The sequence below is a fragment of the Schistocerca cancellata genome, chromosome 4, assembly GCF_023864275.1.
Source record: "Schistocerca cancellata isolate TAMUIC-IGC-003103 chromosome 4, iqSchCanc2.1, whole genome shotgun sequence".
Taxonomy (NCBI): Eukaryota; Metazoa; Arthropoda; class Insecta; order Orthoptera; family Acrididae; genus Schistocerca; species Schistocerca cancellata.
In genome coordinates, this window is record NC_064629.1 from 596,673,907 (window position 1) to 596,699,177 (window position 25,271).

A 25,271-nucleotide genomic window follows, 5' to 3' on the forward strand; every position below is an offset into this window, starting at 1 on the left:
GATAGTAGTGAACCCCAGAAAAGACGTAGAGGTTAGGCTTTTTTTCGTCTTTATACATACCTGATAACTCACACCAGTGTACGGAATTTGTGGCCATTTTGTTTTAAACTGAAATATACTTCATGTTACATGAAGAATCAATTTCGTGTTTTGGTAGATAGAAAATGTTCATGAAATATTCCACTCTTGGTAGGATAGTATGTTTTGCAGGACAGAGAAAAAAACTGAATTTGTGTGTGTGTGTGTGTGTGTGTGTGAGAGAGAGAGAGAGAGAGAGAGAGAGAGAGAGAACAAAAACTTTTTAGAGCATAGAAATTTGAAAGTAAACAGTAAGTTAAATATTTGCTAATAGGCATAGACGAATGTGAAATGAAGCTATGTGTAGTATATGATAGCTGTAAAATATGTTGCAATGTGTGAAATTTCAACCTTTATCTTAAATACGATGCCTGCACAAGTGGTACTGAGCAATTGTTTTGTTTATTTTTATCAGTACACTGGCATCCACACACCTAGATTCTGTATTCTGCTTTGAAAGTACGTCAATATGAAATCAAGAGACTGAATGTGAATCATAATAATTCAGACAAAAAACACACACACATAGTGTAGCAAAAGTACAAAACAAGCTGCTTTGTTGAATTACACTTTCAACTTCTTGACTTAACAATCTGAGTAACAAGTACAAAATATTGTTATCTAAGATGCCATCTATGGGTGATACCCGCTTCCTTTGATGCTGTTAAGGGGTGTGACTCTGAAAAGCCAAAATGAATCTTATAGAAGCAACCTATCTCCCTGATGCCAGAGGTATGGCTCTTACGTTTAGTGGCGTCAAGATCGTCAATGTCAATGCGCCATCTGGTTTGGGTTCAAAATGGTTCAAATGGCTCTGAGCACTATGGGACTTAACATCTGTGGTCATCAGTCCCCTAGAACTTAGAACTACTTAAACCTAACTAACCTAAGGACATCACACACATCCACGCCCGAGGCAGGATTCGAACCTGCGACCGTAGTAGTCGCGCGGTTCCGGACTGAGCGCCTGAACCGCTAGACCACCGCGGCCGGCATCATCTGGTTTGGGTTGCTGCCATGAATGTTCCACCCTTTTCTCAGAGACAGTCACACCTCTCTTTCTGAATCGGCAGGATGCATTGATCGTGGGAGGCGATTTCAACTGCACCCAGACACCAAAAGACCAACTACCACATCACTCTCCATGTGCGGTGCTAACGACAATTCTCCAGGACCTCAACATAGTGGATTAATGGGAGCATGTTAATGACGATTGTCTGAGATTTACACATTTCTCTAGGCATTCTTGCAGCCGATTCGATCCTGTTTACATTTCCCACGGTATTGCAGTGGGGTGCAGGCTGCAGAAGTCTGGCCCATTACGTCCTCTGACATGACACATCTACCTGTGCCATCAATCTCTGCTGCCAAAGAGTGTGGTGCGGCCATGGACCACAGAAACTGAACACAATGCACTTTACGTGACCCATCTGCCAGCAGCTCATCGAGACCATGTGGGTAGCCTGTCGTCGACGTCGTGATGCCTGTCAGTCTGCCCTGTGATGGTGGGTGCTCTGTGCAGAGGCTGCTCTCTGCAAGACCTTGATTTATGATGGAAGGAAGGCTGTGGAGTGGCGGCGACGGACTCAGGAATTCTATTTCACCGTTCTCCAGGATGTACTATGATTCTGTATTCACCAGAGCACCAGGAGATGGCGAATCGTGCCAGGGCACAGCTGACGTCCCTCTCTCACCGCCACATTGAAGGAGCTACGGTCAGGGCGCGCACACATGATGGGTTAGTGAAAGAGCGCCCATCAATGTGTCCTGTCATAGCGGAACGAAGCCAACATCGCAGGAATTTAATTAATGTTCTTATGACTGATGATGGGCAGCATTTTGATACCCAAAGGGATATCAGGTCTGCCCTCCAGGCACATTATGTTTCACTGTACTCTGAATAACGTCACCACCATACCAATGTTACGGCAGTCTCCAGACTCTCCATTGGCTCGGTTCCTGTGGATGTGACTATGGATTTGATTGCTAAGCTCATGGAGGATAAAGTCTATGACGCTGTCCAGGTGGGTTCTACGAACCGACCACCTGACCCTGACAGCCTCCCGATGGAGTTTTATCGGACATTTCGACCCCTTCTGGCACCAGTGTGTACGGAAATTTGCCAGGACCTTATGTCACTTTTTGTGCCGATTCTAGACGGTTTTCTCGATGGTTTTCTCATTCCCATCCACAAGCCTCAGGGTATCTAATGGATATGCGAGTACTGCCGCTTGATGTTACTCAACAGTGATAGAAAGATCTTTATCCGGCTGTTGGTTGCGCGGCTTAAATGGGCATCTCAGTACATGGTTTCCCCTGATCAAACTTCTTTGGAAGGTACCAATTATATCCGCACTGCCCTCTGCTGCTATTAGGACATAATCACTCTTGCTCATGCACGCTGCTCTTGACTTCACCCAGGCATTCGATCGCGTCGATCACAACTTCCTGGAAGCGGTGATCCACAATATGGGCTACCCTGAGACTATCGTCGACGTCGTAATGCCTCTCCTTCATGAAGCTTCATCTCGTGTAATCTACAATGGCCGTCTTACTCCTCCCATCTCGAGCCTTCGATCAGTGCATCATGGGTGCCCGCTCTCTGCACTGGTGTATGCATTCGTTATGGAACCATTGCTGTGCGGCCTCCGTCAACGCCTCTCTGGGATGTGTCTCAGTGATCATGTATTCAGCTGCACTACGTATGCAGACGATGGGTTACCACCTACAGCGAAGCTTCTGGTAGCTGCCTTAACATCCGTAAATCGAGCGCCATGGCTATAGGTTCGGAGACAGTGTTGCTCCTTTGCTTGTAGCTGATAGTCTCCAATGCTTAAGACTCGATGTCGCAAGTGATCTGTGGCAGACAATTGCCCTCAACTGCAGACGTCCATTTTCCCAATTACGAACTGGGTTCTTAGGTCACCGTTTACGAGCACTCAGTTTTCTGCAATGCACACAATATGTAAAGGTATATTTGGCATCACATATGCCCCACAAGGCACAGACACTTACTATTCCTCCATCCATGGCCTGCCGCATGCTAGCGGCATTGGATTCGTTTGTTTGCCATGGCTTGCTGTTCAAGATAAGGTACGAAACCCTGACAGTGCAGGGGCGGTTTAGGTCTGTATTATGTGCCTGACAGAGCGATAGCCCTTTTTATTGGCTCTCACATGACTTTGTGGCGCTGTATTCCTACATACTTTACCTGTCTATTGCTGGAGGCCCTTGCACCACACTCTCTCACAGCACCTATACAACTTTCGGAAGTCCCGCCATCCTTCTTTTACTTCCGCCACTTTTTCCTTGAACTAAGCTACATCCGTACTGTGATACTGTCGGCGCACTTGTCATCCACGAAAGCGATCTATGGTTTCCTTCAGCAGCACAGGTCACAGAATGTGTTTGAGGGGAAGCTTCCCCACGTCGACGGGCGAGCCATTTGGCGATCGGTGTGTGCTCCTTATCTTGACACTGACGTCTAGTCTGTATGGTACCTTACTGTCAATAGGAAGCAAGTATGATGGTCACACCTTCACAGTATTCACCTCACAGTCACCCCATTGAGTGTCAACTGTGATGTTATGGACATAGATGAGCTCCGCCTGGTGTGCAGGTCGGCGAGAGGTGTCTGGTTCTTGGTGTGACAGAAGTTTTCCCTAATTACCCGTACGATTCCTCATCAGATTCCTACTCAACTACTCCTCTTTCTGGATGTGGGATACTTCCCACAACCAAAGACGAACCCTCTGATGTAGATTTGCAGACACGGAGCACACTACTTGCCTGCTGATGGTGAGACATGTGTCCTTGAGTTTTGGTAGTTCCTTAATGAACGTCACTGTGCAGTTGTCCGCAATCCAAACTACAGACAATTTTTCTCCAACTTCCTCTGCAGTGTCTTCCTTAACCCACCCCAGAGCTGGGGTGTTTTTGTCACGAAGAGTTGATCCTCACCTCTTCCGCACTTAGATCTGATATATTCACTGCCAATTGGAATGTTCTTTTTAGTCTGACGTCTTGCTACGCCCTCCTCCCCGCGTGACGCTGGAGTCCTTATACTCTCGGTGGTATTAATGCCAAATCTAAATAAACAAATAAAATGGAATGAAAAGAAAAGTAAATAAATAAACGATGTTCATTGTACCTCTACTCCACATTCCCTATACTTCCCTAGGTTTCTGGAGGGTGAGAACGGCACACCGTGGCCAGGCCTCGGGTCGCGACCCTTGCCCACTTTGCCCCAAACCTCCCTTTGAGGCACTAGGAAGGTTGGTAAGGCAACAAACTGCCTTGTGGAATGTCGTACGTTCGTATACCGCTGGGTTCGAAAATATTTATTTTTCCTCTTCGTATTTGTAACACATTCTGAGACTGTTAATTGTCAAACTTCAGCATTTTTCTGAAATATTCGTTATTTACACGTAAGAGCGCGCTCTCTCAGTATCGAGTATCTTCGATATCGTGACTTTCCTATGTTTAAGAAATGAAAGATGAAATTGCTTTATGTGTAACAACTGACAGTGACATTTATACTTTTTCTTGTCACAAATAGTTCACCATTTTTTTCTGAATACATAGCAATTACCGTGTGGTCAGACAGGAATCTGAGAGTACAAGTTAAACTACTGTGAATGAAACTAGCAGCAATCGTCTTTATACTATAGCTTGTCAGAAGTATTTATCTGAGATTGAATCCTTAACAACAGTAGACAGAGATGAAATATTCCCACCACAATATTTTCAGACTGTACTACCATATATGAAACATTTTGATGCATCAGATGCATGTTGTGAACTACAACGAACTTCTATAGCTGCACTCGCCACACGTTCTCGAAAAGGTGTTTTTTAAAATTTTGTTTATATGAAACAAATCGTTGATATATCACACAGGGAAGTAGGCTACTTCATCATTTGGATCTCTAGGAGCGAGTTACAACCACATTCTATGCATCTTCTTATTGTTTTACACTCTCTTAAATAACTTTTCAGGTTCGTGGTGATGTGTTCTGTCAATCCAACTAATTGAAGGCAGTTTGTTTATTGCCATATGCGTTTCACCTCTTTTATTTGTGAAGTATCTTGCATAGACAGAACATACCTCCACGAATTTTGAAGCAACTAAGGAGCGATGAAAAACAGGAAAAATGACGAATTTTTCGGGTGTTTCTATAAATGTATTTGTACAATGTGGTACTACACTCCATTCTTAACTCATATTCCGAAACGTAAAATCCAAAACAAGACATCGATATGGCTGACAATAAAATGACATAATGTTGCGAGGTGCCGGGGCTAGCAGTGTATTTAACGCTAAATTCTTCTAGACTCTACATATGTAAATGATGCTCTAAGCCCCCCCTATTCTAACTCCTACTTTTGCTGTTGCACATGGAAAAAAAGATACGTGAACTGACTGTAACAAACCCTGCAAGTGGAGTAGAAAAAGAGTTTGGCACCTGCAATAATTTAATTTGATAAATAAGTTAAATAAAGGAAGGTTTCATTAACGTAGTTAGAAATGATAGGGTTGCTCAACCGATTAACAGAATGAAAGTTCGGTCCAAAATAACAATATGATTTATTAAGACTAAACACAAAATAATAAACAAAAACACATGAAACATTTACAATACATCAAATTGGCTCAAATTGGATACTCAAATAAACGCTGTGAAGGTGAAGTTGTCCCTAAACTAGATTGTGACGTTTATGACGAAGTGGTGTGTGGAGCCAATTCCTTGCAACTCAAATCTTAAGAGAGACACACAGCTAACCCAACATTAATTGCTGCTACATTAGTGAGAACTCAGACAATGAACACCCAAGACAGATCAAAGTTAGAAAAGACGAACAGGTGCGCTCTGCTGAGCTCGGATTATTCCCTAGCAAAATTGCCTGCTTTGCTGGTGCTGCGGACGTACATTACCAAGCTGTCTTCTTAGCTGCAAGGACCGATCTGGCATACCGGAGGCGATGGCTGGTTGCTTCGATGTCCCATCGTGGGGATGATAATGTCGCGAGTATAACCCGAAACAAATTATCCTGGCCTGGTTGTTCCAGACTACAGACTTCCTAGCAATACAAATGCGCCTCTGGGGGAGACGAAGAAGGCTCGCCACACAATCACTGACGGTACAGTGATTGATTTTAACAAGCGAAGTCACACAGTAACTCCGATACAGTCAACTTTAGCCAAAACTGCTCAAGACAGACAACATAGGCCTCTTGTATGCAGAACGCTCAATTGCCAACTGTACCCGGAAAGTTACGTTGAAGTCGAAACTTCAGCAACTTCGTCAAACAGTTACAATTAAATAAAAGTATATTAGACAGCCGACGGAAGGCAGGCTGTCCAGAGCAGCGAGAGCTCAGTCTTGTAACCTACTCCGACCGAAAGGCGAGAGCCGACTGCCCCACAAGAGCACCCATACAAACCGAACACAGAACACTCCCGCCCCCACGACAGTGGCCGTGGTTAACCGTTCCAATCAGCAACTCGAAAACCGGCGGAAAATTCCACTCTATTGCCGGAGCACTACCATGCCACCAATGGAGATTCTTGGCGCCAATTTCTGCACCGATTTTGCTATGTCACGGAGCTATGCCCTGAGTAAGCCAATCACAGTTACGATTTTGCAGAAAGCACGGGAATTTGCCCGCCACAACTGCCTGGGTACACAAGTCATTCCCACGCCTCGCTGGTAGCCCGCCAGAAAGTGTTTTCGCTAAGTTTCTGCGAAGTAACAGAACCTCTAACCCAGCCGCTACTTCAGGCCCCCGCGATCGTGACTGCCGCTATTGTACAATTTCGGCGTCTGGAAAGCATTCACTTGACTCCCTCACACCCGTCGGCTTACCCTTTCAAAATCAGCAGTGCCCGCCTGTCACCGGACCACCTGGGTGATGAGAGACGCTGCGTGGGAAGTCCGCGTGTAAAGGAATAGCAACTTTTCACCGCATGCAATTAGAGAGGAAAATCGTAAGATAGAAATATGAGAGGGAGTTCATGCCACCTCTCACTGTGACATTTATGACAGTTTCCAGAACGCAGTCAATATTCTATCGTTATCGTAGATTCATGGAAGCACGTGATCAGCGAAATTTGGTCAGTATTACGTACCCTAACCACACTATTCGGTACTGTGAAGAATAGCGTGGCTGTGTCGGCTGCTAATCCCTCAGGTATACGGCTCGGTTACTGTCAGCTCGCAGGACCGGACGCTGCCGCGCCCTTCTCGTTAGGTGGCGCCCTGGAGCTCCCCTTCTTGCAGGTAGCCGAAGACCTCTTGTTTTTGCTCCGGCTGGCCTCTGCATTGCCACGATACCCGTCATCTTTACAATTCTGACAAAAATCTTATCCCTAACTTTTTCCCATGACCTTCTATGTAATAATAAATTTCCATAACGATACATTGATGGTCTGTCATTTCAGACACTCTTATTTTAATTTTATAGTTATAAATCTATGGCTATCATTATAACAAAAATCTTGGTGTATCTAATCTATACGTGGAAATAATCTATCTTGATTTTTAGTGTAGAGACCGATCTCACTACTGTACATGGTGTGTGACGCTATATTGGATGAACAACTAAATGTGCGGGCCTGCACTAATATTACTATTAATTGTATAGATCGACAGTAGACATGCTCAAGAATTAACTACCATTTGCCAACGATCTACATTCTATGTCTTTTAATTAAATTATGTTGTTATGCAGGTCTAAGTTTTACTGTGCTATAAAGAACATGCAACTATTCTACTTTCGCTCGCCTGTCGTCCCTCCATCTCGGGTCTGTGGTTTGGTGACCTGAAAAATAGCATCCCAACAGGTGCGCACCATACACGTGTGGTAGAAAACCACCAAAATATTAAGGATCTAGTTATTGTTAAATCCTAATGTTTAACTTATCCTAGTATATGGTACTCTCGCTCTCTCTTTTCTCTCTCTCTCTCTCTTTATTTTATTTTATTTATTTATTTTACCTTATATAACACTCTTACACAATTCCTGTTACGCTGAGATGTCTCGCTGCTCGCCGCTATTGACGACAGTGATGTGCGCGCCGTACGACATGGCCTCCGACTACTCACTACGCCTCACTGAAACTCCAGAGACTGGGTTAGCCATGGCTATACAAGACAATAAATTTATAGTTGCAACTTCTTTTTCTATGTTATGCGGTATTCGCGATCAAAGCACACCTTTCCAGAGGCAATGTAATATGACCAAGCCAGGACTGGTTCCTGTTGAGGATTCCGTCGCCCACCACACACCAGCTACATAGTATGTCACGAATCTCCAAGTATAATTCCTTGGTTATTCATCTGTGACAGTCACAAGCAGCACGCTAAATCCCCAACCTGCACATTGGCATGGTAGGCTTTATGCCCGCATTTCTACTGTCTAGGCCCTAGGGCACCATTGGAGTCAAACGCTCACAGGTTCACCCCGACTTGCAAGACAACGATGCTGGCGCATCACTGTAAAAACTATACTGCCCATGTTCATCCTCGAAATCACGCAATATACCACAATCTTGCAGTGCACTGACGCGTGCCTGCAAGCATTGGTATGAACGTCTCACGAACTGGTTGTGGCCACTATGGAGGGTATCACGACTTCTCAGAACGCTTCTAAGAGCACGTTCTTGTATGCACCCGTTTGTGCGACATCTCCTCACTCATCATTATCCCTCAACATGGACACCAGACAGGAAAGGACTAAAACATTGCTCATGGAAAGATAGTGTCTCCTACTCCACCGACATTGGAAGTCGCGAACAGAAACAAAAAAAAAGGATAGCAGCAGTAAATTCTTATGCGAGACAACGCAGCGTGTTAATACTTAAGCAATCTTAATCTATTAATGCAACGATTATTGTTCCCCGAAGAATGGTTCATATATTTGCCTATTCTACTATGTACACCACTTACACTACTACTATAGCAAGGTTCATGTATTTGCCCATTCTACTACGTACACCACTTACACTACTACTATTCCACGAACTCCTTTATGTGAGAGATGTGGTGGAGACCTATGGACTTCTTTCCTTTCAGCGTCTCCAATTCATAAGCATTTTGGTGAGCTGCTCTCCTTATACGGTACGGGCCGTTGTAAACAGAATAGAATTTTTGGCCTTTCATTTTTTGTTTGTTCGAAAGTCGGAAAGACTTCACGAGCACCCTTTGTCCAATTTGGAAGTGTCGTAGACGAGCTCCCCTGTCGGCACGTCTCTTCCTGACCTCTGCTGCAGCCCGTATCCTCTTGAGAGCCAAATCCACTATGGATTGGTGCTGCGTTCGCGCCCTAGGTGGGAAGTTTACGACTTCGGTTATCAAGTCCTTAGGAATCCGGTTTTTCAGTACTGTAATGGGTGCCAATTTTGTTATCCCATGGGGTGCCTCATTGATCACCTTCTGGAAGTCTTTAAGGAAAACGTCCCATGTCGTGCGCTGTTTGTTACAGTACAACCGGCACAAGTTTCCGAGTTCCTTAATAACCCGTCCTGCAGCATTCGAGCTCGGATGGTGTGAAGATATAAAAATTGGATCAATTTTACATCCACGCAACGTCTCCTTCCATGTTTTTGACTTAAACTGTGGCCCGTTATCAGAAATAATTCTACTCATATGACCAACCTGTGGTAGGAAATACCGGATTAGGGCTCGTGATACAGTTCGTCCTGTCGCCCTCTTCAGTAGCGTAAAGGTAACGTATTTGGACGTCAGTTCAACAAGCACTAATACGTAAGTATATCCTCTTCTTGTTCTTGGCAAAGGCCCCATCAAATCTGTTGCCGCTAATTGTCTTAATTTGGTCGGTACGATTGGGTACAATGGTGCCTGTATGCTCACAGTGGTGTGCTTAGCCTTTTGGCAGTCTTTACACACTGACAGTACCCTCCGAATTCGACGCTTCATGTTTCGAAAGTAACACATGGTCCTTAGCTTGAGATTGCACTTGCGTGGTCCGAAGTGTCCATAGCTGAGGTGAGTATGCCATATAACCTTGTTTATTAGGTGTTCAGGGATGCATACCCCCCATTCAGTGTCATTGGCATAATTTCGGTGGAAAATTATGCCTTTCCGCAAGAGGTAGAACTGTCTGATGGTGGCGTGTCTTCTGTCTATCCATTTCTGTTTCAATAACACTAGGACAGGGTCCTTGTCTTGCTCCTTCTTGATGTCCTGCATACTACAGGTAATAAAATTTTCAAAGGCTACTTTCTGCATATAGAAAAGGCAGTAGTGATTTTCCTCCAGATCTTCTTCCATGTTGTGCTCAAATCCGATCGGTGACCGTGATAAGGCGTCTGCAATAATGTTCTGACTGCCGGGGATATATTCTATCGAAAAGTTGTACTGCTGCAGATATGATGCCCACCTAATGAGCCGCCTGTGATTAAGCTTTGCAGTCATCAAGAACTCGAGTGCCTTGTGGTCTGTGTAGACCCTCGTCTTGCAACCAAACAGAAGGTATCTGAATTTTTGAAACGCCCATACAATATCCAGCGCCTCTAACTCGGTTACTGAGTAATTCCTCTCACTCTTGGCTAGTACTCTGCTACCAAACGCAATTGTCTTCCACACCCTGTTTCCTTCATGCACATAGTCTTGGAACACCATGACACCCAGACCTGAGTATGAACTGTCCGTTACTATGCAAAGCTCTTCTGCTAAATTAGGGTGTGAGAGGATTCGGCCGCCTCATCCCATTCCCAAGGAATCTTCTTTCATGTAAGTTGATGCAACCTAGGACTGCTCTGAGTTTTGACATGTATAAAGCGGTTGTAAGAATTTATGATCCCCAAGAACCCCCTTAACTGCTTCTTTGTCGTAGGAATGGGAAACTTTTCAATCGCTTCGATCTTTACGGGATTTGGCGCAATGCCCTCACCCGTGATGATATGTCCCAGAAATTTGACAGAGGACGTCCCAAAATTCGATTTTTCGATATTGATGGTCACTCCGTATTCCTTGAATGTCGCAAGGAGTTCACCGAGGACCGCATTGTGCTCTCCCCAAGATTTCTCCGCGATCAGCAAATCGTCCACATAGCTGGTGACATGACGTTTCAAATTATCGCTTAGTATGCCGTCCAGCCCCCGAATGAATGCGGCAGATGAAACGTTCAAACCAAATGGTAGACGACGAAACCGGTAACATCTTCCAAATGCTAAAAAGGCTGTGTACTGTCTGCAATTTGGATGGAGCTCGATCTGCCAGAAACTCGATTTTAGATCAACTGATGAGAAGATTGATATTCCATGGAAGTTTTGTAAGAGTTCCTCTAATCGTTCCGGTCTGTCTGTTTCGGGTTCTATTATGGTATTAATTTGTCGCGAGTCCAAGACTAAACGAATACTACCATCTGCCTTCTCGACTACTCTTAACGGGTTATTATAGGCTGAAGCCGTAGGTTCTATTATTCCTTCACTCAACATTCGCGTAATTTCAGCTGCTACTTTCTGTCGATATGCCAAGGGGATTGGATAGGGTGGCACACGAAACTGATTGTGCGGACGTACACGAAATTCATATTGGAAGTTCTTTATTGATCCTGTCTTGGGAATGAAGACCTCCGCATGTTCTACTAGTAATTTATGAAGTTCTTTGCGGTGGTCGCACCTTATATTCTTTAATGCTTCCACTTTTTCTCCTATTTTCTCCTTTATTTCTCCCATTATTCCGACTTCATTCTCATCCGTGTCCTCTCCCCTACCCGCAACGTCGACCTGTTCTTCCTTCCTGTCTTTCAGACATGCATAGTTTATTCGTACACAGTTAGACGGTAGTTGAGCTGGGATCAGCTGGTCGTCGAATTTAATGTGGACGGGATTCCCTTTCCTCAAAACCACTTCACCTCGTCCTAGATCAACTATCGCTTCATGTTCATTTAGGAAGTCCGTTCCTATTATCATGTCGATCGCCAGATTTGGCACGATCCAGAAGTTAGACTCTATTTTGTGTCCTTGGCAGGAGAATTCTTCTTGTTTGTTAGGTGACCTCCGTACATTTACACGCTAATGCCCCTTTTATTTTGGTTTTCTTAACCGATAGGACAGGCCAGTCCATCTCCTGAAAGCACCTCTTGTATGCTGCCTCAGATATTGCTGTTATGTAGCTTCCACTATCTATTATCGCATTCATACACTTTTCAGCTATTGTTACTGTGATAAGAGGCTGCCGATCCTGTCGAGGAGTTGTTTTATGTTCTTCGAGCAGGATTTCTGATAAATCTTCGTAATGTATCATCCGTAGTTGGCCAGGTCCGAGATTACGTGCGAAATTCCGGCGGCCTGTGTTCGCACTAGTCTGGCGTCAATCCCTTGTTAAGCTCCCCCACCTCTGACGTGCATTAGGATTTGCGGGTCTAGTTTCAATCTCCTAGTTCCACTGTTGTCCTTGGTTTCGCTCTCTCCAATTACGGTCGCTTTGCCGTTCGTTATTCCTCCTATCCCAGATTCCTTGTCTAGATTGACCCTGCTCCCTGACGTTCTGGTTTCCGTGTCTTTGGTTTCCATAACCTTGAATAGCGTAACCTTGACTTCCGTAACCCTGGTTTCCTAACTGACCAGTGCGATTATGCGATCTGTTGTCGTCTTCCCTTCCTGGTCCGTGGTATTTGTTACTTTGCCCCTTCTTCCTGTCCTTTGCGTCTTGTTTATCAAAGACTACTTCGAGTTCGCGCAATAGACTCTTGAATGCTTCTATGTCAGATCCACACTTCCCGCCAAGTGTCTTTTGGTACCTAACTGGCATTTTGGAAAAGCAAAATTTAATGATTTCTCCGTTGCTATATGAACTATCTAAAAATTGATTCTTCTTGAGTAAATCATCAAGAAATTTGGTTGCGCTCCTATGCCCGGACACTTCCAGTTCAGGACAAAATATTATTTCCTCTTTAATCCTGTCTTGCGTTTCCTTTGACCAGTAGGTCCGCAGGAATGCACCAACAAATTCCTGATAAGTCCGACACGTCACTGCCACACCCCGCATCTTTTCCGCGGCTTGGCCTTCGATGTGTCCACACATGAATTCTAATTTTGCCTGGGTTGGCCATGATGCCGGTAATGAATTTGTAAACTGCATTACCCAGCTCTTGGGATGCATCGACCCTCCATTTTCTTTGAACTTCTGGAATTTTAGTATCGACAGGAAGTGATTGTAATCAAAATCCTGTCTGATCCTCGCACTGGTGTTGTCACTCGTTTCCGATACTTGCACGTCTGCTGAGTGTCCTGTTCTATCTTGCTGATAACTGTGATGTGCTACCTCTGTATCACAGTGGAAGTGGCACTCAGAATTCACTCTCCTAAGTGGGCTATAATTATTGGAGCTATTACTCGCTGTTTCTGTGTGTGCATTGTTAGTTCCGCACTCGCTCATTGGGCTAGAGCACGGCGGGCTTTTCTTCGGAGACACAATACTGTGTATTCCATCATTGGTATCCGAACGCGCGGTGCTCGTGTGCCCGTTTTGCTCTAGTTTTGCTATCCGACTCTCTACTTCTTCCATTCGTTTCGTGGTGTTCGCAACCGCGATATTACCTTGAGTTTTTAAGAATGCTAGGGATTTTGAGTGGGATTGTGTTGTACGTCGCAAGCGCCCTGCAAGTTTAGAAGTAGCTTCCGCGACTTTCATTGCCCCTATTGCTGCCGTTTCGGCCAGACCTGCTACTTTTTGTGCAGCCATTGACATTTGTTTTACATCTACACATTCTTTCTTTACTATTAGTAATTCCCCACGAATTTCCCCTATATGCGAAATTATTGCTTGAGTGTCCTTCTTGCGCTGTTCGTCAGCTTCTTCCTTCTCCTCCTTGCGTTTTTTCTTCTCTTCTTCCTTCTCCCTCTTACGTTGTTTCTCATCTTCTTCCTTCTCCTTCTTACGCTGTTCGTCAGCTTCTTCCTTCTCCTTCTTACGTTGTTCGTCAGCTTCTTCTTTCATTGATCGTAGGAAGCTCAGTATTGGGTTTACGTCATCTTTTTGATCCTCTTCAAACGTGGGAGATGTAGCTCTGGACACCTGGGCGCTAGAGCTCTGACGTGGCCGAGCTAGCCCCTGTCTGCTCTCGTTCGTTTGATTATAAACTTCTGCTACCGTCTCGACCTGTGTGCCTGTCTCTGTTTCATCCTCTACTTCACTATCATAATCACGGCCGCAACGCTGCTCTGAGATCGCGTCCAAATCACCTTCCTCATCAATTACCCTGGCGTCCTGTCCTGCTAAAAATGTGTCCATCTCATCTCCGAACCTATTCCCGTCAGTAAACTGCCCCTTATCCATTATACTATCCTCTTTTGTTTTGGCTTCGCTCGATAATAGTCGTGCCTTACTTTTCGTTATCATTCATGAAAAACAAATTTATCTAAAATGCACAATAAAATTAATCTACTCCATATATTTTTACACATAGACATAAAATTTCAACAACGCCTCTCCAACGCTGTAATTATACGCACGATTTGTTGTGGTACAGAAACCGCACACAAACCCGACAAAGTGTGATGTTCCATCAAAGGAACAAAAAACAATGAACAAAAGAATATATACACTGAAAACAAAAACTGTAATCATACGCCGCTACTTAAAACTAAATGCGGAACTACAAAAAAAAGAAACTTGGGTATTAATCAATAAAAAATTAAGCAAAAAAATTCTGAGTGTCCCTACTACTAATAATACTTGCTTATCAGCGATTCACAGGAAAGATCCGAGGCTAAGGGTCGCCATTTTATGCGAGGTGCCGGGGCTAGCAGTGTATTTAACGCTAAATTCTTCTAGAATCTACATATGTAAATGATGCTCTAAGCCCCCTCTATTCTAACTCCGACTTTTGCTGTTGGACATGGATTAAAAAGATACGCGAACTGACTGTAATCAACCCTGCAAGTGGAGCAGAAAAGAGTTTGGCACCTGCAATAATTTAATTTGATAAATAAGTTAAATAAAGGAAGGTTTCATTAACGTAGTGAGAAATGATAGGGTTGCTCTACCGATTAACAGAATGAAAATTCGGTCCAAAATAACAATATGATTTATTAAGTCTAAACACAAAATAAAAAACAAAAACATATGAAACATTTACAATACATCAAATTGGCTCAAATTGGATGCTCAAATAAACGCTGTGAAGGTGAAATTGTCCCTAAACTAGACTGTGACGTTTATGACGAAGTGGTATGTGGAGCCAATTCCTTGCAACTCAAATCTTAAGAGAGACACACAGCTAACCCAACATTAATTGCTGCTACATTAGTGAGAACTCAGACAATGAACACCCAAGATAGAACAAAGTTAGAAAAGATAAACAGGCGCGCTCTGCTGAGCTCTGATTATTCCCTAGCAAAAATGCCTGCTGTGCCAGTGCTGCGGATGTACATTACCAAGCTGTCTTCTTAGCTGCAAGGACACACTCTGGCGTACTGGAAGTGATGGCTGGTTGCTTCGAGGTCCCGTCGTGGTGATGATAATGTTGCGAGTATAGCTCGAAACAAATTGTCCTGGTCTGGTTGTTCCAGACTAAAGACTTCCTGTCAATACAAACGCGCCTCTGAGGGAGACAAAGAAGGCTCGCCACACAATCACTGACGGTACAGTGATTGATTTTAACAAGTGAAGTCACACAGTAACTCCGATACAGTCAACTTTAGCCAAAACTGCCCAAGCCAGACAACATAGGCCTTTGTACGCAGAATGCTCAATTGCCAACTGTATTCGGAAAGTTATGTTGAAGTCGAAACTTCAGCAACTTCGTCAAGCAGTTACAATTAAATAAACGTATATTAGACAGCCAACGGAAGCAGGCTGACCAGAGCAGCGAGAGCTCAGTCTTGTAACCTACTCCGACCGAAAGGCGAGAGCCGACTACCCCACAAGAGCACCCGTACAAACCGAACACAGAACATTCCCGCCCCCACGACAGTGGCCATGGTTAACCGTTCCAATCAGCAACTCGAAAACCGGTGGAAAATTCCACTCTATTGCTGGAGCACTACCATTCCACCAATGGAGATTCTTGGCGCCAATTTCTGCACCGATTTTGCTACGTCACTGTGCTATGCCCTGAGTAAGCCAATCACAGTTACGATTTTGCAGAAAGCACAGGAATTTGCCCGCCACAACTGCCTGGGTACACAAGTCGTTCCCACGCCTCGCTGGTAGCCCGCCAGAAAGTGTTTTCACTAAGTTTCTGCGAAGTAACGGAACCTCTAGCCCAGCCGCTACTTCAGGCCCCCGCGAGCGTGTCTGCCGCTATTGTACAATGTTGGCGTCTGGAAAGCATTCACTCGACTCCCTCACACCCGTCGGCTTACCTTTTCAAAATCAGCAGTGCCCTCCTGTCACCGGACCACCTGGGTGACGAGAGACGCTGCGTGGGAAGTCCGTGTGTGAAGGAATAGCAACTTTTCACTGCATGCAATTAGAGAGGAAAATCGTAAGATAGAAATATGAGAGGGGGCTCATGCCACCTCTCAGGGTTACTGGAACGTTACATTAGGCCCTCACAAATAATTGCCTGTAGAGGTGAGAACATATTTCTGGGTTGCACTGACACAGTTCGCTTCTTACTTGCGACTAATGACAATGTAACATCGACAGTGATAAATCGCGAAAAGCGCAGAAATTGCAGAAATCACGTAAATCGCAGGAATAGCAAAAATCGCAGATGTCGCACAAACAGCGGAGGGATACAAGTTGTGAATTCGTTAATTGCGATTCTTAACTGCAGCAAATCGCAGTTAAGAATCGCAGTTACCGAAAACTAACATTCACAGAAATCGCTAATATCGGAAAATCACGGTTTAGCATATCCCTACAACGTAACAACACAAAACCTGTTCTACACATCCGAATGCTCACACCAGAATATAATAGAAATAGCTCTGAAGTGAGCTTTTAGTTCTGCGCAGGTTGTCTATATTAACGTGGGATTGTCACGTTATCCCAGGATACTGCCACTTGTTTATGTTTTATGCTGACTGCGAAACTTGTAATATTACAGCATTTGTTGGGATTTCACCATTTTTATTTGCAATAGCAATGTGAATTACTGTTGTTGCTACAGGTGCAAAGATAAATACACGAGGGCGAAAAAGTTTGTATTATATAAATACTTTGACGAGCTGCATTTTGAATAAATGCTTTAAATCTGTCATTTGCTGTGTAAAATGTGAGTCATTTCTTGTTACTGATATACGTTAAAGGCTTTTTAAATTCACAGATCGAAAAATGGCTATTTCTTTTGTCAGTGGTGAACTTCAGAAAAGATTAAGAACTTAGATTTTCTTCCTCTTTACAAATTTCTGAAAGCTCACGCCTGTGTAATTTGTGTGTCCACTTTGTTTCTTTTAAACTGAGATGTACTTCCTGTGTGGTATTATGTAACATGAAGAAACAGTTTCGTGTTTAGAGACAGAGAGAGAGAGAGCACCAACTTTCTACAGCATAGAAAATTGAAAGAAAACAGGAAAGTATTTATATGCTAATAGGAATGTCACATGAGGATAAGTGAAGTAGATTAAAGCTGGAAAATATGACATGCTGCATTGAGTCAAATTTCAACATTCACCTTAAATAAATTTTCTGCGCAAGTCTGGTAAAGAACAATTGCTTTGTTTATTTTTATGATGACACTGGTATACTCAAACCTAGGCTGTATACTCTGCTCCGGAAGTAAGTAAATAAGAAATAAAGAGACTGAACGTGAATCATAGTAATGGGTGACAAAAATTAAACAAAAAACAAGGTGTAACCAAAGTAGAAATTCAGTTGCTTTGTTGAATTTTACTTTCAGTTAATTCTTTACTATTTCATTAACAGGTATAAAATATCTTTACATCAGATAACATCGATGTTTGTCACCCACCTCCTTGATGGGGTTAAATAGATATGTTAATGCAATATACTGTGTGTTTACAGAGGGGAGGGGGGGGGGGGAGCGAGAGGAGAGTGCAACTTGTCATATGTGGGATACATCTGACTTTGTAGTGCATTTAACCAGCGTTTTTATTCAGTTCTTCTTTTGTCTGTAAAGTAGTGGCAGCAAGTGCGCTTAATTTCTACATCAAAGTGTCACCAGTAAACAAAACAGTGCACTAGCCTACAAGGAAAGGAAAATAAATCCACAAAAACGACACTACCGAAGAAACAATTGGTATAATGCCTAATATGCGGCAAATTCGGTGATTTTCGGACACTTTCGAAGGCACTGCTCTTACTATGAAGTAATTTTGCTATACTATCATAGCAAAAATTTACAACAACAGACTTTGAAATACGATTAAAATCCGAATAATACCGAATGTAAAAAATACCTAAAAATTGCGATGGCTGACCCAGATACCGAAAAATGGAACATACGAGCTGTGATACATCTCGCAAAGAAGCTCTTCGAAGTTTTAACATCTTGGTTTCCTCCTCAAACTTGTTTATTCCTGGTATCAAACATAAACTGTTATGATACTTACTAATCGTCTATACCACATCAACAGCACCTATGAAGAGAATATGTCTATACAACTGATGTAATGACATTCTAAATGTACAGGGCGCTTTACAGACAAACATACGGCATTCCAAGATCATGTGATCTGGCTGGCAAAACTATAACGTTGCAGATCGCTTGTGTTTCGTAATACTACCACCTGGGAGCAATCGTGGAAGAAAAATGGTGCAAGAAACTACAACCAAGTTGAACTTTTTGCGGCATAACAAAAGTGGTGTCTCTTACATTGCACCACTAAAATTGGGAGTTCGTACAAGCAACTGCATGGCAGCTGTGGCGACACTTTCTTTGTGTGTGTGAACCCAGCTTAAGGCGGAACTGACGTTTTACACAAACTCATTAATGGCGTTTGTTGTGCTTTTGTCTTATTGAAAGCCATATTGATTTTCTGAAATTATGTTCTATTTTTCTATAAACTGTTTAATTTGCGATAATATAACATTTTTAAATACTTCTGAAATAAATTGGAAGAGTAGAGATTGTGTGGTAGTTCCCCACATCCTCTCATGAGCCTTCTTTAAACAAAGTTTTTACCTTGCCAATCAAAGTAGTCCTATCTTTTATGGGCGACGTCTTGGTAGCTGCGCAGTGTTCCTGGTTCACCACCTAAAAGTGCTGCAGTGGGTCTCATGCTTATAATTCATAGTGAGAAGCTTCTCACTGGGTACAAAATTGGAAGTTTCCCAATCTTCAATCAGGTTTATAAGATCCTATCAGTGGTGATCTGGTCCCTGATGTTTACAAACAGATAGTTAGTTTGGACATATGTGGAGCATAGTAGTCATTATTTTTTCAGATTTCACATAGTATAGATGAAGTGGACATAGTTGCTTCACATTGAGTTATGCAGAAAAAGCCACAGAATGGGTATGATAGTCACAACTATTATTCCAAAGAACCAAACACATATTTTGATCATCTAATATTCTTTACTACAACACATGTTGTCGTAACCCAAATCACATGAACGGAGACGCAACTCAAAAGGTGCCCAAGGCTGGGCAAGAGAACAGACAGTTGTAAGACTATCCCTGTAAGTAGCTGGTCACAGGCCTGAACGAAAACTAAACTAAGACTGACTGAAAACGGCAGAGCATCAGCTTTGCCAACCTCAGAAGACAAAATTATGGCATTTTGTACTTAAAATTACCATGTATTGAAATTCATAAACCACAAAATTAATATTGTTGACATTACGACAGCAGAAGTATTCAGTATGTTTTCGCTTACTTTTTCATAAGAAAACTCATTCACTCTCTCACTTACTTTCTTATAAAAAACTTACTCAGAACTTACTGAATAAATTTGTTTTATCCAATTTCTCACATTTGACTCATCAATTTTTTTATAAAAATTCTATTTTTCCTGGAAAGGTGACTAAGAAAAAACCCTGATCTTTTTTTTAAAAAAAAGTGATTTTCAAGAAACATCCGAACTTAAGAAAAAAGGGAAATGAATCTATTTATCATATATAAGTCTTATTTATCCAAAATTTTCCTAATTTTTTCTTCTTTAGAAGCCATAAGATTGATGTGAATTCTTGATTGTCCATATTTTTGAGAAAAGACTTTGACTACAATTTTACCGCATTTGCATGTACACCAGTTTTCTGCGATCTCTTGACATATTCTTTACATATATTATGATACCCATCCTTTCAATACTTATCTTTATGGAATTCTTACTTCCTGCATATCTCAATATAATATCCTGTTCTTCAAAAATTTGAAGACCCCCAATTACTAATCATTTTCAAATACGAGTATCTATCAGGTAACATAATTTTAAATTCATTATTGAGTTCCAAACTTATTTTTCTCCATACCTGGTACATAAATTTTCACAACCAGTAATACTATATGAAGCATTTACTTGCAACTTCCTAATCTTTTTAAATAAATAGAAAAATGCAGTAAATGAAGCAGGCAAAAAGGAATACAAACGTCTCAAAAATGAGATCAACAGGAAGTGCCAAATGGCTAAGAAGGGATGCCTAGAGGACAAATGTAAGGATGTAGAGGCGTATCTCACTAGGGGTAAGATACACTCCTGGAAATTGAAATAAGAACACCATGAATTCATTGTCCCAGGAAGGGGAAACTTTATTGACACATTCCTGGGGTCAGATACATCACATGATCACACTGACAGAAACACAGGCACATAGACACAGGCAACAGAGCATGCACAATGTCGGCACTAGTACAGTGTATATCCACCTTTCGCAGCAATGCAGGCTGCTATTCTCCCATGGAGACGATCGTAGAGATGCTGGATGTAGTCCTGTGGAATGGCTTGCCATGCCATTTCCACCTGGCGCCTCAGTTGGACCAGCGTTCGTGCTGGACGTGCAGACCGCGTGAGACGACGCTTCATCCAGTCCCAAACATGCTCAATGGGGGACAGATCCGGAGATCTTGCTGGCCAGGGTAGTTGCCTTACACCTTCTAGAGCACGTTGGGTGGCACGGGATACATGCGGACGTGCATTGTCCTGTTGGAACAGCAAGTTCCCTTGCCAGTCTAGAAATGGTAGAACGAAGGGTTCGATGACGGTTTGGATGTACCGTGCACTGTTCAGTGTCCCCTCGACGATCACCAGTGGTGTACGGCCAGTGTAGGAGATCGCTCCCCACACCATGATGCCGGGTGTTGGCCCTGGGTGCCTCGGTCGTATGCAGTCCTGATTGTGGCGCTCACCTGCACGGCGCCAAACACGCATACGACCATCATTGGCACCAAGGCAGAAGCGACTCTCATCGCTGAAGACGACACGTCTCCATTCGTCCCTCCATTCACGCCTGTCGCGACACCACTGGAGGCGGGCTGCACGATGTTGGGGCGTGAGCGGAAGACGGCCTAACAGTGTGCGGGACCGTAGCCCAGCTTCATGGAGACGGTTGCGAATGGTCCTCGCCGATACCCCAGGAGCAACAGTGTCCCTAATTTGCTGGGAAGTGGCGGTGCGGTCCCCTACGGCACTGCGTAGGATCCTACGGTCTTGGCGTGCATCCGTGCGTCGCTGCGGTCCGGTCCCAGGTCGACGGGCACGTGCACCTTCCGCCGACCACTGGCGACAACATCAATGTACTGTGGAAACCTCACGCCCCACGTGTTGAGCAATTCGGCGGTACGTCCACCCGGCCTCCAGCATGCCCACTATACGCCCTCGCTCAAAGTCCGTCAACTGCACATACGGTTCACGTCCACGCTGTCGCGGCATGCTACCAGTGTTAAAGACTGCGATGGAGCTCCGTATGCCACGGCAAACTGGCTGACACTGACGGCGGCGGTGCACAAATGCTGCGCAGCTAGCGCCATTCGACGGCCAACACCGCGGTTCCTGGTGTGTCCGCTGTGCCGTGCGTGTGATCATTGCTTGTACAGCCCTCTCGCAGTGTCCGGAGCAAGTATGGTGGGTCTGACACACCGGTGTCAATGTGTTCTTTTTTCCATTTCCAGGAGTGTAGATACTGCCTACAGGAAAATTAAAGAGACCTTTGGAGAAAAGAGAACCACTTGTATGAATATCAAGAGCTCAGATGGAAACCCAGTTCTAAGCAAAGAAGAGAAAGCAGAAAGGTGGAAGGAGTATATAGAAGGTCAGTACAAGGGCGATGTACTTGAGGACGGTATTATGGAAATGAAAGAGGATGAAGATGAAGATGAAATCGGAGATATGATACTGCATGAAGAGTTTGACAGAGCACTGAAAGACCTGAGTCGAAACAAGGCCCCGGGAGTAGACAACATTCCATTAGAAGTACTGAGAGCCTTGGGAGAGCCAGGCCTAACAAAACTCTACCATCTGGTGAGCAAAATGTATGAGACAGGCGAAATACCCCCAGACTTCAAGAAGAATATAATAATTCCAATCCCAAAGAAAGCAGGTGTTGACAGATGTGAAAATTACCGAACTATCAGTTTAATAAGCCACAGCTGAAAAATACTAACGCGAATTCTTTACAGACGAAAGGAAAAACTGTTAGAAGCTGAGCTCGGGGACTTAGAAAATAGATTAAGGAAAGGCAAACCTACATTTCTAGCATTTGTAGACTTAGAGAAAGCTTTTGACAATGTTGACTGGAATACTCTCTTTCAAATTCTGAAGGAGTTAGGGGTAAAATACAGGGAGCGAAAGTCTATTTACAATTTGTACAGAAAGCAAATGGCTGTTATAAGAGTCGAGGGACATGAAAGGGAAGCAGTGGTTGGGAAGGGAGTGAGACAGGGTTGTAGCCTCTCCCCGATGTTATTCAATCTGTATATTGATCAAGCAGTAAAGGAAACAAAAGAAGAATTCGGAGTAGGTATTAAAGTCCACGGAGAAGAAATAAAAACGTTGAGGTTCGCCGATGACATTGTAATTCTATCAGAGACAGCAAAGGACTTGGAAGTGCAGTTGAACGGAATGGACAGTGTCTTGAAAGGAGGATATAAGGTAAACATCAACAAAAGCAAAACGAGGATAATGGAATGTAGTGGAATTAAGTCGGGTGATGCTGAGGGAATTAGATTAGGAAATGAGACACTTTAAGTAGTAAAGGAGTTTTGCTATTTGGGAAACAAAATAACTGATGATGGTCGAAGTAGAGAGGATATAAAATGTAGACTGGCAATGGCAAGGAAAGCGTTTCTGAAGAAGAGCAATTTGTTAACATCGAGTATAGATTTAAGTGTCAGAAAGTCGTTTCTGAAAGTATTTGTATGGAGTGTAGCCATATATGGAAGTGAAACATGGACGATAAATAGTTTGGACAAGAAGAGAATAGAAGCTTTCGAAATGGGGTGCTACAGAAGAATGCTGAAGATTTGGTTTGTAGATCACATAACTAATTAGGAAGTATTGAATAGGCTTGGGGGGAAGAGAAGTTTGTGGCACAACTTGACTAGAATTAAGGATCGGTTGGTAGGACATGTTCTGAGGCATCAAGGGGTCACCAATTTAGAATTGGAGGACAGTGTGGAGGGTAAAAATCGTAGAGGGCGACCAAGAGATGAATACACTAAGCAGATTCAGAAGGATGTAGGTTGCAGTAGGTACTGGGAGATGAAGAAGCTTGCACAGGATAGAGTAGCATGGAGAGCTGCATCAAACCAGTCTCAGGAATGAAGACCACAACAACAACAACAATTCTATAGCGAAAACTCCTACATCAGTTCTGTAGATAGATCAAGTACACTCTCACCCACAGAAATGGGTTTGTTAAACTTCATTTTTGTCTTATTTTTATGGATAACAACAAGATTTTCACAAAATATAGTTGTCCCTTTAAAGTTTGGCTTTGATACAAGTTCATGACACTTTTCTTTGTCTCAAACCAATTTTATATCTACTTTGTTTCGTATGTTTTCCGTCGTATTTAGAAATACTGAATTATCCATTGAAACCTTTGGATCATTCTTGGCCTCAGTCCTCATTATTGTATTTAAATCTATGTACTTTTTCAACCTACCTCATTGTTTAAATTTGAAGCTCTGTGTATTTTTGTTAATGTCATTCATAGAAACAGATATTGTGCAAGATTTCTGTTGTGAGCTACATAACTATTTATATCATTCAGAGTAGTCAACAATTTACTTCTCTTTGTTCCTGGTACAATTTTGCTTTAGGGAGAAAGTGTTAGATCTTTGTGTAGATCATTTTTATTCTTTTGGATATTTTAAATCCACTTCAAGAATGTAACCATGTGCTGAATTATCTTTCATATTACTCATGTATTTTCCCAATAGTTTAAATAAAACTGTGGAAAGTTTGACCATTCACATCCACCATATGCTAAATATTGACTCATACCATAACTGTAAAGATTGTTTGCATGTAAATATGGTAAATAATTTGATATATTTTTGACATTGTAATCTTTCATATACTTATAATTTGGTCTTCAAATCTTTTTCAACACTGTGGTATACCACCTCTTATTCCTTATTCAATCATAAGAATCATATCACAATCGTGTAATAATTTTAGGTCTTGTCTTGTCGTTTTCAACATCACATCCCAAGATATTCCTGGTGCAGTAAAATATCAAGCTGGATCTAAATCACAAGCATTTATACAATTTCCAAACACATCAGCCAATAACAAAACATCAGTTTTCAGATACAGATCATGATATTCACCAAGATTTTTGATACTAAATTTTTCCCAAAATAAGTTTGCATATTTATAAACTTCATCACTTATTTTACAGTCATTGCAAAATTCTGTACTTTGTAATTGTAAAATTATTGTAAAATTCTTCATTTGCTCAAAGTAGTGTCTGTTGAACTTCCTTCCAAGAATCCATGTAATCCTATGGATAGACAAGTTTTCTGAGCGCCAATATTGAATAAATCTTCTGAGAAAAATTTCATAATGATTATCATTTGATTCGTTTTCAAATTTAATGCAAGTTTGTCAAGTGAAGGAGCCATAAAATTGAATGTGCTTATAAATCTCATCATCTGTCATCTAGCCAAAACTGATGTATCTATCTTCATTGTTGTCTATTAAATCTAATTATTTCTTATCATAATTTTGTTCTTTCATGAACAAATGTGAGTCATATCCAATTAAATTATGATAATAAATTAGTACAAAACTCATATGTGTTATTTTTAGATTGCAATTATTACATAAAGGATTTATATATTTTCCTGTTAAATGATCATTATGAAAAA